Genomic DNA, 14,491 nt, shown 5'->3' with positions numbered 1-14,491 from the left:
CATAATCTCTATATGTATAGAAATTCAGAATGTAAAACAAAGATGATGCCTTTCAAAAGGTTGATAGACTTGAAGTTTGAGTCGTGCTTTCTGTTGGTTTATATGTATATAAAACAGTTGCGGGTGTGTAAAACAGCTTAATTATTCAGAGATGATGCCTTTCAAAAAAAAAATATATATCAGAGATGATTGATTTGTATTGGACAATGGAGAAGGCGTCAATGTTCCAGGTTTTTTCGGCAGCCTTAAGATTTAAATGTTCCAAGTTTTAAAGGGAACTTGAAAACAGAACTCCTCACATTGTGTTAATAGCATTCTTCGTGTCACTGAAAGAAAACCTTTAACTTCAGACTCAATACCCTTAAGTTGATCCACAACAGCAGCATCGTCATCTTTTACTTTCTGAAACATATGAACAGTACTACTAAACATGCCACAAATGAAATTACTACAATAAATCTAGAGATAGAAAAACTGAGAGGATGAAAAATGATCAAACGGGTAGTTGTGGGTACACGACGACTTGGGGCAGGTCAATACACCGGCAACTGATTAAAAAAATACATAATACCACACCAGTTGGAATTTGTACTGGATTCGGGCACACAACGATTAGCCAGGTTATAAATAGCTACAAACAACTATCTGCGCTCTGCAAACCCACAAGATCATATTAAAATAACGTCAATTCATTACCTCTATTTTCAAAAATAAGTTTATATACAGTCTTAAAGTTGCACCAAAAGAAAGAGACATCACCAAGAAAAATACAAATCGAACACTAATGTATATTATCATGCGCTAAGACGTTATAGTTATTCATTTGGTCATTTTGTCAAACACTTGATGTGCATATAAAACGATGAATTGCCACATATATTGAAAGATATATCACTACAAAATTCATTAATCTTCTACCACCTGATATGCATTTTGAGTCAAACAGGAAACCAAATTATTACCTTACCAATTTTACTCAAAATTTATCTATCTTCTACCACCTAAGTCAAAGAGAAAAAAAAAAAAAAAAAAACTATACTACGACTTAAATCCACAAAAAAGAAAGCACTACAACTTACCTTCAGGAAGAAACTTCAGCTAAAACATCGCACTGGCAAAAATACATAACATTAAGGTCCAAAAAAGGAAAAATAACTAATCAAGAAAAAGAGGGAGACGGCGAAAAGGCAGAAAAAGTGAGATTACCTGTGGGCAATTTAGTGACAGAAAAGCCAATTAGCTTCACCATGAACTTTTAAATTTGATATTTTAGGGTGTTGTTGTCAACTTCTCCCAATTGAAAACCTAAACCTTCAAAATTAAAACCATATAAGTAGATCTATAATCGTAATATGTACAGACAGAAGCATAATCGTAAAAAAGACATTAAAGAAAATGCATAAGTTAAATCATTATAGAACATGAAGAAACCCTAAAAATTGTGAGATGAAGAAAACCTAGATATTGAATTGAGAAATCGGAACCCAGAAGAACGAAAATGATAAACTGAAGATGAAGATTTTCGATGGTGTTCTTGATAGGGTGTTAGGCAGCTTTAATCGTATAGGTTTGATTTTAGAAGATGATTATATTACGATACAAGGAGTATATATATATATATATATATATATATATATATATATATATATATATATATATATATATCACACACCAATTTAAAGAAATGGGTTATTATTAGAAGAGTAAAAGGTTAAAATAGGTGTGTGAGAATCAAAAAAGGTTGTGTTAGAATCATACGATATAAGGGGTATTATTAGACGTCCGTTTTTTTTTTCATTATTAGGGGTAATTAGAGGATAAAAAATTAATTAATTAATATTAATGATATCATCAAGATAGCTTAGATTTTTTTTCTTTTTATTTTTTAATTTTTCTTAACAAAGAAAATTGCTTTTTTATGATGTTATCATTTTAGCAATATAATAGAATCTATAGATTACTATAAAAAAAATAACATAACTCAAAAGAATGATATATAATATACTGTTTTAATGAGATAAGTAGATAAGTAGATTTTAGGAGGGAAAACGAAAATAATTTTTTTTTTAGCTTTTTTGTTTCTAAATTTTTTTATAAACATTAAAATCATATGAAAATATGAACATTTAAAAAGATACTCTGTGATAAATGTTATTATTTTGACCAAAAAATGCTCGAAGAATAACATTCATCACGATGAATGTTATTGTTGATAACATTCATCACAAATAACATTTATCGTGATGAATGTTATTTTTCGAGGATTTTTCGGTCAAAATAATAACATTGATCACAAACTGTCTTTTTCTATGTTCATATTTTCACATGATCTTGACATTTATAACAAACTTTTTTTGAAAGAAAAAAATAAATAAATAAAAATTTACTTCTCCATTCCCTTCTGAAATTCACTTCACTCATGGTTAACCCCCATACAATATAATATATTAATATTAATATATATTTTTTAAACACGTTCATTAAGTTTGGTAACGTATATTAAAATTTGCTCACTCTCTCTTCTTTGGATTAACAAGGAAACTTCTCTGTAAACGAGTACATTGACTCCCCCATAAAAGGTAAAACTTGGGTAATCAAGCCCTCTGAGCGCGAGACCTGGTACCAGGTGAATTGCGCACAAGGCACACCGTCTGGTCACACTCCCTTTTTGAACGAAATGGCTTTGTCAAGATTCGAACCCGGGTGGTGTGCTTCATCGGGAAACTCAGTGGCCACTCAGGCAAGCCTGCGTGGTTATTTGCTCATGTAGAGTCCCCTCGATAATTAAGGATTTAATTATGACAAAATATGATTATAAACACTAATTGTTATATATGGCCATCATAGGTTTACTTTAATAATTCTAAGTCTGGGAACATCATTGTATGCTGAGTCTAGGTAATACTGTAAGACCCGAATAATTATTGTACATAGTGTAAATAGGGTACATAAAGTGTGGGCTGCATTGTGTATTTAAACAGAGGTCAGAACCTGCTCAGACACCTCGTGCGCGCCGCGCAGGAATAGGTTTGCGCGCCGCGCACTGCTCCTGTGCACAGATTTCTACTTTTTTAAATTAAAGTTTCATGAGGGGCATTCTTGTCTTTTCACTTGAAGACAAGTTTAGGGCTTTAGTGGCCAGTTGTGTGGTGGTTGAAACACATTCAACATCATCACCAACCACATCATCTCTCCCATCTAAGGTTCTAGAGTGAGAAACCCATTAAGAGAGAGAAAGCTTAAATCAAGGAAGAAGAAGTTGATTTCGGGCCAAAGCGTGTGTATTAAAGTTGTTCATCTATCCACTAGCTACGTTTTGATTGTAGTGGTATGTCCTAACTTTGATTTCCTTACTTTAATTTATATAAGGGTTAGGGTTTGGGTGTAACACCCCGGATTTTAGTGTATCAGAAAATGTTCCTGAAAGTGTCAGTAAATGTGCGCAGCAGAAAGCGCCACTAAGAGTGAACATAACACTTATGCATTTTCAGAATTTACATCAGAATCAGAGTTAGGCAAGTTCAGTCCCTGAAATTCAGAGTCAGAATCAGACTGTGCAGAAGGTCGCGGCGCAACAGAGAGGGCCGCGGCGTGGCGATTAACTAGTTTCGAAGTCAGGAGGCATGTCAAGGCAACCACCAGACCAGGTTATATGTCGCGGCGCGACGATGAGGGCCGCGGCGCGGCGTTCTGGGCCGACTGGTACCAGATTTTTGTAATTTTAAATAAGGTTCAAGGGCATTTTGTTCTTTTCACGTGTGAGCCAGATTTGAGATCTTAATCTCATCCACTCATTTCATTTCTTCATTTCTTTTTCCTTTTCTTCTCATTTTCCTCTCAAAAACTTCAAACCCCAATTGGTTCAAAGGGATTTTTGGAAAGGAAGAAGCGGGTTTTGATCGAAAGCGTAAGAGACAAGTTTGTTCTCCACATTCTTAGCTTCAAGGTGATACTAGCGGTAAGCTCTAACTCTGAATTTCGTTTTCGTGTTCTTCATCCAAATTTAGGGTTTTGATTGTATGTTCATACATGGAACCCCACTAGTTGTTAATGGAAGATAATAACTAGGATTCGGGTTTATAAGTGATGAAGGCGGGGTTTGGGTTGGTTAATGATTTAACCATGTTTAAGGCTAGTAAATGGTGTATAATCAATAGTGTTAGTGATTATGGAAGTATTGGAAATCGCTTGGGTGTGTTTGGTTAACTAATTTTGAAATGGGTCAAAATTAGGGTTTTGGTGTCAAATTGGGCAAGACAAGTGTTTAACACTTGTGTTCGGGTTTAATTGGCTTATTAGGACCATTGTCACTAGTGTTAGTGATTATTGGTTAGTTTGGGCGCGGTTTGTGCTTGGAGGTGCATTTGGGTCGAGATTGCACTAGTTGTCAATTTTGGTTAGTTTGTAAATCCTCCCTAATTGTGTTGTTGTGATTGTGATAATGGAATAGGTACATTCCATCGACGGGTTGCGGATTATTCGGTAGCATTCATCAAGGCGACAAGGTGAGTGTTAATATCCTATGTGCATATGTATGTGTAGGATGGGTGCGGGTCGGGTGAAGTGATTCTCGGCTATAGAGCTCACTTCACATATAGGTGGATTTGATGGACTTGTGTATGTGTCCAATTAGCACGGTTGTGCATTTTGGTTGACTACCTTTGGACATATGCTTGTGATGTGGATTATACAACCCCAATGGCGAAGGGTTAGTATTGAGTTGTGATTGGAGAAGTGGATCACGTTGGATGCGGATTCACGATTATGCGTGTAACTTCGATCATCTTATTGAGAAAGTGAGTCTCGTGTAGTTCGGATTCACGATGACTCGTGTAGTTCGGTCATCTTATTGAGGTAGTGATCTCGTGTGGTTGCGGATTACTAAGGCTCGTATAGTTCGGCCAACCTCGATGTTGTTGTGTAATTGAAGATAGTAGTCTCGTGTGGATGTGGATCTACTAAGGCTCGTGTAGTTCGGCCAATTTTCATTTTGGTAATTGGTAATCGGTTTTGGTATTGGGTTAAGGGGTTAACCTTGGACGTTTATATATTGTTTATATGTTAATGTATTGTTGTGATGTAGCTAACCCTCCGGATGTAGCTTATGGGCGTTGTTCACATCATCGTTGGTGAACTTACTTTATTGTTGATCTTGTTAGCTTGTTGCTTAGTGATCGTACGATATGCTTAGCTTAGCTTGCCTTTTTGCTTGGATGCTCCGGTATGTGATATTTTGGTTTGTTATGTGGCATGTCCATTTTATGCATATATATGTATGTAGTATATTTTCACTCACTAAGGGTTAGCTTACCCTCTCGTTGTTTACTTTTTTATAGATTTTCATGGAGGTGGTGGCTCGGGTAAGCGTGGGAACTAGTGGACCTGTGTAGTTTGCTTTAGAAGACGTGCTTATGGATATATTAGGATTTGGGTAGCGTATCCCCAATCACCATGCTCGGTTTTGTTGGAATTTAAAATAGTCGGGTCGTGTTTGCCCGTTCGGATATTTAAACTATGTATTAAATGTTTTAAAGCTTATTGAACTTATTATTGTGTTAAAGATGTTTTTGGAAACATAAATGGGACCTAATTATTAATGTATTCAAGAGAAAAATTTTAAGGGCCGGTTTAAATACGGGTTGGGTTGTTTCAAGTGGTATCAGAGCATGGTCTAAGGGATTTAGGCGACTTGAGATAGGTGCCTAGACTTAAACTTTTGTGTGTGCTTATTTGCTGCGGGACTTGTAGGTGAACGGTTCGGAACGGGTTATAGTTAGTGCCTTGTTTGTAGGTGGACTAACGTGATAGGTCAGATCATGTTGAGATTGAGAGAAAAGATAAGATAAAGTGAGATTCGGTATATAGGAAGAAGACTCGGTATGAGAGAGAATCGGTAAAATTACATTCCACAGCTTCTAGAACTCGGTTACAATGCAATGGCTATCTAATTAAGACTACTTAGGTTCCTTATATAGCCCTCTTCTAAGGAACCTTCATTTAAGCTTAATTCACATTAACACTATACAACTTCGGGGTTCTAACAATCTCCCCCTTAGTGTTAAATGTGAACTTTACAATATAATCCTATTGTGAAATCTTGAGAGGTCCAAACGTTAGTTTCCATCATGAGCCATCTGGTTTTGAAATTTCTACTTGATTTTCTGAAATTTGCTTAGAAGTTTTCCAGACTCCCCACGTTTTCCTTGGATCTCCCTCATGTAATGGATATTCATCCATTTCCTTGAAATACCTTCTCTTTCTCTAGCCACGAAGAATCTCAAACTGTCTTGTACGGATTCGGAGCTTTAAACGATCTCTGATATGCTTTATAAACTCTCCAAGACCCATTTTTGTATCAAAGTCATCAACCTTGCTTTGACGAATTTTAAGATACTTCAGTGCAGCCTTAAGTGTTCCATCTGAATATTTGTTCAGCTCTTCAGTACGAATGAACACCTTTTCCTTTTGAGAATTTACAAATACAAACCCTTCGGGTTCGAATTGCATTTGAAACATCCTCATATCCTTCAGTCCCTCCGTAAATTGATTCGGACACGTTATTCGAATCTTTTTCCTATTTGCTTCGAGACCTATTTGAAAATCTTCACGTCTCATCAGTTCAATTGTCTCCATCATATATCTTTTCACATCTTCTAAAGCTTGAGCTTTAGCAAAAGGTCGAATGGTGATGATACTGAGGTAGTTGTAGATGTGAATGATGTCAAGCGTATCAAGATTATGAAAATCTACTTCTGTGAACTTGTACTCTTTCTCATCTTCTCTAATAACGTGGAACTGACTGATGACGTCTTTCTTTTCACTTATCTCTACTCCGACTCAAGCAATATTCAACACTTCTGAAATACGATATTTTCTTTGAAGCCACAAATCTTCTTCTTCTTTGTTGATATGTTTCCTCCACATAAACTCATACCAATTCCTTTCACTTGCTGAAAGCAATCGTGAACCTATATAAGTAAACCTTTTACTCCTTGGTGTATCTTTGATGCGGAAGATCTTGTAAGCATTTTCTTCGATGAATGTGTTTCGTAACGTTATAAAATCATGTTCAACTCCCAATAACAATCTTTGTTCCTGATTCTCAAAGAATATTCCATGGTTGTATTTGAATCTGGAATTTACTGTTTCACTTGATGTAGATGTACCAGGAGTTGAGCTTTCATTAGCATTTGTTGGATGTGAACTCGATGAGGGTGTAGAATTCGATGAATGATCAGTAGGATTTGTTGCATCATCATTTGGAACATCATCATCTTCAATATGATCAAAGATATCATCTTCATTTGGATCAACATAAAGATTTTCTTCATCGTCATCAGAAGAATCCATTTCATCATCACTTTCTATTACTGGATCAGGATTCCCTTCATCTACAATCTCTACATCTTCCGGAATTGAAGATACTGAAGATAACTTGCTTAAGATGACAAACCCATCATCATCCGTCTCTTCAAGATAAAAATCACTTAAGTTCAAATCCTCATCTACTAGTCCACTATCAGCGTCTTTATGAACAATTGGAATTATAACTTGCTCAGGCTCCTTATCATCAATTTCATCATGTACAGAAACCATTTCTGATTTCGTCTGAACTTGTTGAGCTTGTGGAGCTGATGAAGACCTCACATCACCACCCTTGGTTGAAATGTTCACCGATAGATATTCTCCATTTACTCCTATCTCCCCCTCATGGCTATTCTGAGGATCAGAATCGTCATGTTCATCATCACGGTGAGGACTTAAAAGAGAAGAGCAGGAAGTAAGTGGATATCGAACACGAGCACAAAACAATGCTTGAAGCGAAGTGCGTCGAAGAACATCAAGATTGACTCTAGAAAACATACGACTGAAATATTCTTGCTCCAAAGCATCATAGAAATGTGGTAAACGAGAGGGTGATGATGGAAAAGTAACAATGGGAACAGCAGCAGCAGCAGCAGTACCTGATGAAGGCGATGTCAATGGAAGTGTTTGAGTTGCTGTGAGGGCAGGTAAGGATGATTGTGCGGTATTATTCTTATATGTAGGGATGTACATACTACTAGTCAGATTCATGATATCCCCTTCTGATGGAGGTTGGGTAACAACCGGAGTTGTCACCGGCGAAGTTTCTTTCGAAGCATCCGCCTCCATGACTTTAGTCTCATGGGACTCTGACAGAGTAGCAGAACTACCCGTCGGTTTAGCTCTCGCAGAGATATTGCTATCTCCGACTCCTGAAATCATTGATATACCATGAGGTGGTACATCTCTTTCAGTTAAAGACTCTTCCTCCAGACCCTGAGATTCAGAATCCGAAAGAGAAGTGGTTTAATCCAATGAATCACTTTCATGAATCAAGGGATCAGTCTGCTGGAAGTCTGATAAATATCCCAAAGGATTGTCATGTTGACTCGTTTCCATGGGACGCGGCAGATCTCCCTCATTAAGATAAGCCGGACCTCGAGACCCTGTTGTACGTTGAGGCACAGGAGGATTTCCAGCCGATACGCAGGGTGCCTTTTCAAGACTTTTCGGCTCCCCTTCGGCCGTTCTGGACTTCAATGATTGAGTTTCCTCAATCGATTGAGTCAACGCAGACTTTACTGCAGAGGAAGACTTTACTTCCTTAGATGCCGAAGCACCTTGCTTTGTAGGATTTATTATTAAGTCCTGTTTAGATTGGATGGGCTTAGTGGCCTTTTTACCATCCGTGCATTTAGATCTCTTGCCTACCGAAACTTGCGCTTCATTTAGCGTAGGGCTTACTGTTATTATTGGATGTGATACGGAAATGGGTGAGGGTGACCTAATTGGTTCTAGGTCTTGGTCCGTATCACAAACGGTAGTAGTAACTGTTTGGCGGACGATAGGTGTCGAAGTCCTAGATCTAGTTACTCGTTAGGTTGGCGGAGTCTGAATCATCTCATCAGGTATATATCGAGTTCTCTTAGGAGAATGTTCGGGAGACGATTCAGGTGCTGTTGCTGAAGTGTCGGTGTCACTGCTCACTTCGGGTGTTGTGGAAAGGGTTGGTTCAATCCTAGTTGGACTAGGTTCCCTGATCCTCACGGGTTGAGCTTGGTGTGCTGCCCTAGATCGTTTAAGGTTCACCCTAAGTGGAGGATTAGCTGGCCCGGGTGGTTGAACTACAGGTTCCTCTACAACCTCTGGGGCTGGAACCGCGGCGGGTTCAACTTGTTCTTGTTGTACCGGGTTTGGAAGAGGTATACTTACAGCCTCAAAATAAGAACGCATACGAGCGTCTTGGGTTCAGCTAGCCTCACTAGCCAATTTGGAATCGGCGCAGTGAATTGATTATCAGATACCATCGGGGTATTCATCTTCAGCTCCCCAAATCGTTTCATCTGTAATCCATGTGTACCTGGTACAAATATATTTGCATTTCTGCAAGCATTTATAGCATCATGGATAAAGATACAGAAAAACCTTCCGCAAGGGATGTATGAACCCCTTGGTTTATCAACTTGAGCTTGAACCAAGTCCCATATTAGTTCTGCATAGTCAGGAGCTTCTACCCTTATGAAAGAGTAGAACAACTTCAGCATAGGCACAGTCAGGCTGTCGGATCCACTCCTTGTCATCAGCAAGCATCTGTTGATGATTGAGAAGATCACATACCACCTTGAGTGCAGATATTTCTTCTGAAACTTAGCCGGAGGAACATTGCGGGCTCCAACATAACCAAGATCGAAGACAGATGACATCATCTGTTGAGTAGCAGGAAAAACAGGAGCATTCTGCACAACAGGAAGTCTGAATATCCTCCTGAAATCAGCCTTAGTGATACTCCTCCTCCCTTGAACTCCTCTCAGTTGAAATTCAAAACGAGCTTGTGTTCCCTTTGGATTTTCAGCAGTAGGTTGTGAAGCTTCCACAAACCTAATTGTTCTGTTAAGTAGCTCCAGATCTGTTAAAGGTACACTGATTGTAGAGTTTAGAGTAGGCCACAGAGTGTGCCTCTCTACAATTGCAGTCCAGTAGTTGCAGGGAATGTTGGTTTCAGAGTTGATGAAGTAATTGTTCGTCATTTAGCTGTATAAATAAGAAATAGAAGACCACAAGATATTTAACATTAAGCATATATCTCTATTCTTATTTGCCTTTGAAATCCTTTATATATGTTTTATCTTTTATCTTTTATGATTTTTATGGTTTTTCTAAGATATAAAAATCCTTTATTCTCAAATATGAACAAGTAATTGACAATCATGACATTCATATGATATTCATCACAATACAAATTCATCATGCAAAATCAATTATATAACACAAAGAATCAGAACAACACTTAGTCAATTTTTTAAACACAATTCAAGCAGATTCGGTAGTCATGAAAATTTGAGATTCTGTAACCAAATAAGCTTGAGTTTTCTGATCAGAAAGATATAGAATAAACATGTTAAGTGTTTGAAGATAAAAATCAGAAAGTTTCAAGGTACCAAAAGTCAGATTCGGTATCAAGAGAAGAACAGATTCGGTATCTCCAAAATTAACATAAAGTCACTCAAACATGCATATTCTATCATGTAAAATCACAACCATAATCAATTAACCACTCAATTAGAAGCAGATCAACATGTTAATCGTATGAACAGACTCGGTACAGTAGACAGAACATATTCGGTAGATACAGAATCCATCAAATAATCAATTAAACATGTAATCAAACTCGGTCAAATGATAGATCAATTAATATAACTCGGAGTAGACAAGAATTCATGTTAATTAACCAAATCAATTGAGTTTAATCAAAGTTTAAAAGAATACGACTCAGACTCGGTATAAACAACAGAATTTCAAAATTGAGAGTCACAATCTAGTTATTTTGATCTTTTCTGGTTGAAAAACATTTAATTATCTCAGATCTACACGAATGTAACTAAAGCAATGATAAAAATGAAATTATACCAAAGATTTGAAGAAATAGAAGAACGGATTCGGTAGATTAGGCAGATTCGGTATGATCAGTAAGACTCGGTAGGTAATTAAGCAGAGTAAGAGAGTTAGTTTGACTTTGATCCTCCTTTTATAGATACCGAAGATAAAATACCGAATGGGCTTTACCGAATGGGCCTATTTTACCGAATACAGTCCACTTTTCAAAAGTTTATCAATTTAACTTCAAAATCTTGACAAAGTGACTTTTCCTCTTAAAATTCATTTCAATCTTTTCATGAAAAACAATTCTGAGACAATTTTTGAAAACTTTGAACTTACCGAATCTGTACTGTTGGATGTCAGATTCGGTATAATGCTAAAAATAGTATTTATTCAGTAAAAATCAAATATTTTTGGATTTTATCTTTTCCAATTTTTTATGAATTTTTTAAAATAAGATTTGTACTTAAAAGAACTTTCAATTTGTGAACAAAGTACAAATCTTCAGTGATACCAATTGATAAAACGGGTTGCATACTGAGATGTATACAAGCCTTAGTGAATTATTTCAGATATAAAACAAAGAATTTATGAATTCACTTTTGAAAAACAATATTTTTGAGTAATTTTCTCATTTTCTCCCTTTTTCTCCTCCTCAAAATGTGATATACAAGAACATAAATCAGCATTTTGATAAAATTCCCAAGAAAATGAATTAACTCCCCCTTGAAATATGGTATCAATGAGTTACCTCCCCCTTTCTTAACCATTGAACAATTATATCCAGGAAGTTATCATAAATCTAAAGGCTCCCCCTTAAAAGATGATATCCAAAGCATAAGAAAATAGTTGCTCCCCCTAGAAAGTATCTACTCCCCTTAAATACAAGATCCTAAGAATAAGTCCCAACAGATCTAAGGAATATCAAGCACTATACTCTACCATGCCAATCTCTTTGATCAAGAACTTTAGCCTAAGTTCATCTAAAGGCTTAGTGAACATGTCAGCTAATTGCACTTTGGTAGGCACAAAGTATAACTCTACATCCCCTTTCTCTACATGGTCCTTAATGAAATGATAGCGAATATCTATGTGTTTAGTCTTAGAATGCTGGACCGGATTGCTTGTAATTGCAATAGCACTTTGTGAATCACAGTAAATCGGGGTCTTAGAAAACTTAAAGCCATAATCTGAAAGTTGAATTTGCATCCACAAAACTTGTGAACAACAATGAGCTGCAGCAATGTACTCAGACTCAGCTGTTAATAAAGACACACAGTGCTGCTTTTTGGATGAAAAACCAACTAGCCTATTCCCCAACATCTGAATTGATCCAGATGTGCTTTTTCGATCAACATGGCAACCGCCATGATCCGCATCAGTGTAAGCAGTGAGATTGAAATCGGATCCATGAGGATTCCAGATCCCAAGGTTAGGTGTACCTTTAAGGTACTGAAAAATCCTAACAACCGCTTTGGAATGAGATTTCTTAGGGTTTGACTGAAAGCGGGCACAGACAGTTACAGTAAGTGTAATGTCAGGTCGACTTGTAGTCAGATACATTAAAGAACCAACCATGCTTCGATAAAGTGTAACATCAAAGGGTTCCCCATTAGTATCAGCATCCAGTAAAGTCCTCATTGGGGTTGTCATTGGTTTTAAAGCAGTCATTTTAAAATGTTTTAGCATATTATTGATATACTTTGTTTGACTGAGAAAAATCCCGTTTGGTAATTGTTTTACTTGTAACCCCAAAAAGAAATTTAACTGGTCAAGCATGCTCATTTCTAATTTGTTGGCCATAAGGTCACCAAATTCTTTGCATAAGGCCGGGGACGTGGAACCAAAAATAATGTCATCAACGTAAATTTGAACCAAGAGAATGTGACCGTGGTTTTTACGGATGAATAGCGTTGTATCAATCGTTCCACGAGAGAAGCCATTGTCCAGCAAATACTTTGTTAAGTCTCCACATTAGTTGACTTTGACGGTGTAACTAGTACGGTTTGAACATTTGAAATTTGTTGAGGAGCATAAAGACTATCAAACAAGATATCCAGTTCCTTTGATGTAACCGCAGGAACATCCTTCATTGAGAAAATTGAGCTTTGCGCAGAAGAAGTAGTAGCCATGTTAGGATCGGGTTTTGAACTGAGTTGTTCAAAAGCCATTCCCGAAAATTCATCGAACTTGACATTGATGCTCTCTATAATCGTTTTTGTCCGTTTGTGATAAACCCGATAAGCAACTTTGTTCGAAGAATAACCGAGAAATATGGCTTGATCGCCATTTGGATCAAACTTTCCAAGGCTGTCAAAATCGTTAAGCACATAGCATATACAACCAAAGACACGGAAATATTTGACATTCGGGCGTCTACCATATAATAACTCATATGGAGTTTTATCAAAACGTTTATTAACAATACAACGATTTTGGGTATAGCATGCAGTTGAAATGGTCTTCCCCCACATTTTTGGAGGTAGTTTGGAGTAAGCAAGCATCGTTCGAGCTACTTCGCACAACGTACGATTACGTCGTTCGACTACTCCATTCTGTTGGGGGTCCGAGCCGCAGAGAACTGATGTTCAATGCCTTGGTCTTTCAAATAACTATCAAGCAGGACATTCTTAAATTTCGTCCCATTATCAGTCCGAATGCTCTTAACATGTTTGTTAAAAGAGCGTTGAGTCTTTTTAATGAACTCAATGATAATGGCGGGGGTCTCTGACTTAGTTCGCAAAAGAAAAATCCATGTAAACCGGGTATAGTCATCGACGATGACAAGCACATGTTTCTTGCCACCGAGGCTAGAAATACGCATGGGTCTACATAAGTCCATATGCAATAATTGCAAAGACGATGAAGTACTGGGGTTTTGCTTAAGCGGATGATTAGACCGTTTCAGCTTACCCATCGCACATGATGGACACACATGATGCTTATCATAGTGAAAGGTTGGAATACCATCAACTAAGTCTTTAGAGACTAGTCGATTGATACCCTTGTGATTCAGGTGTGACATCCGATGATGCCATAACCATGAATTTTCTTTGGTAGAACGAGTGGCCAAACACATGGTTGTATGTGAAGGTGCATCATTGAGGTCAATAGTGTATAGTGAAGCACAACGTTTACCAACAAGAAGATCATTTCCTTCGGTGGATTGCACCGAGCATTGTCGACGTTCAAACAGAACTTTAAGATCTCCATAGCAGAATGGACTCACACTAAATAAACTGCACCCCAAACCTTCAACATATGAAACCCGTTTGATTGTTATGCCATTTCGCAAAAATCTCCGTAACCCGTTATCGCTGCAATTTCATCATTTCCAAAAGTAACCGTTCCTAGGAATTTGTCAATGAAGTTGACAAGCAAGGATTTATCGCCCGTCATGTGTCGTGAACAACCGGAATCGATATACCAAACACAGACGTCGAAACCCTGTAAATGTGAATTTCCTAGATTTTAGGTACCCAAAGTTTCTTGGGTCCTCTACGGTTAGTACCAGCAATAAACTTTGGATCAAAAACAAGATAATCACGTAAAGCATCATGTAGTTTAGACAATAAAGCATCATTTAAAA

At 37.3% G+C, this 14,491-nt stretch overlaps 1 long non-coding RNA gene across 1 annotated transcript; it reads right to left on the bottom strand.

Moving 5' to 3' along the window:
- Positions 1-205: 205 nt before the first annotated feature.
- On the bottom strand, positions 206-1,587 carry LOC139852075 (uncharacterized). The gene is made up of 4 exons (XR_011760910.1): positions 1,458-1,587; positions 1,207-1,311; positions 1,080-1,111; positions 206-402 (listed from the first exon to the last, which is right to left on the bottom strand). It is a non-coding gene; the product is annotated as an uncharacterized lncRNA (long non-coding RNA).
- Positions 1,588-14,491: the final 12,904 nt, after the last annotated feature.

This window comes from Rutidosis leptorrhynchoides, chromosome 6, assembly GCF_046630445.1.
Source record: "Rutidosis leptorrhynchoides isolate AG116_Rl617_1_P2 chromosome 6, CSIRO_AGI_Rlap_v1, whole genome shotgun sequence".
In the NCBI taxonomy this organism is placed as follows: domain Eukaryota; kingdom Viridiplantae; phylum Streptophyta; class Magnoliopsida; order Asterales; family Asteraceae; genus Rutidosis; species Rutidosis leptorrhynchoides.
This window is presented reverse-complemented; position numbering and strand designations above follow the sequence as displayed.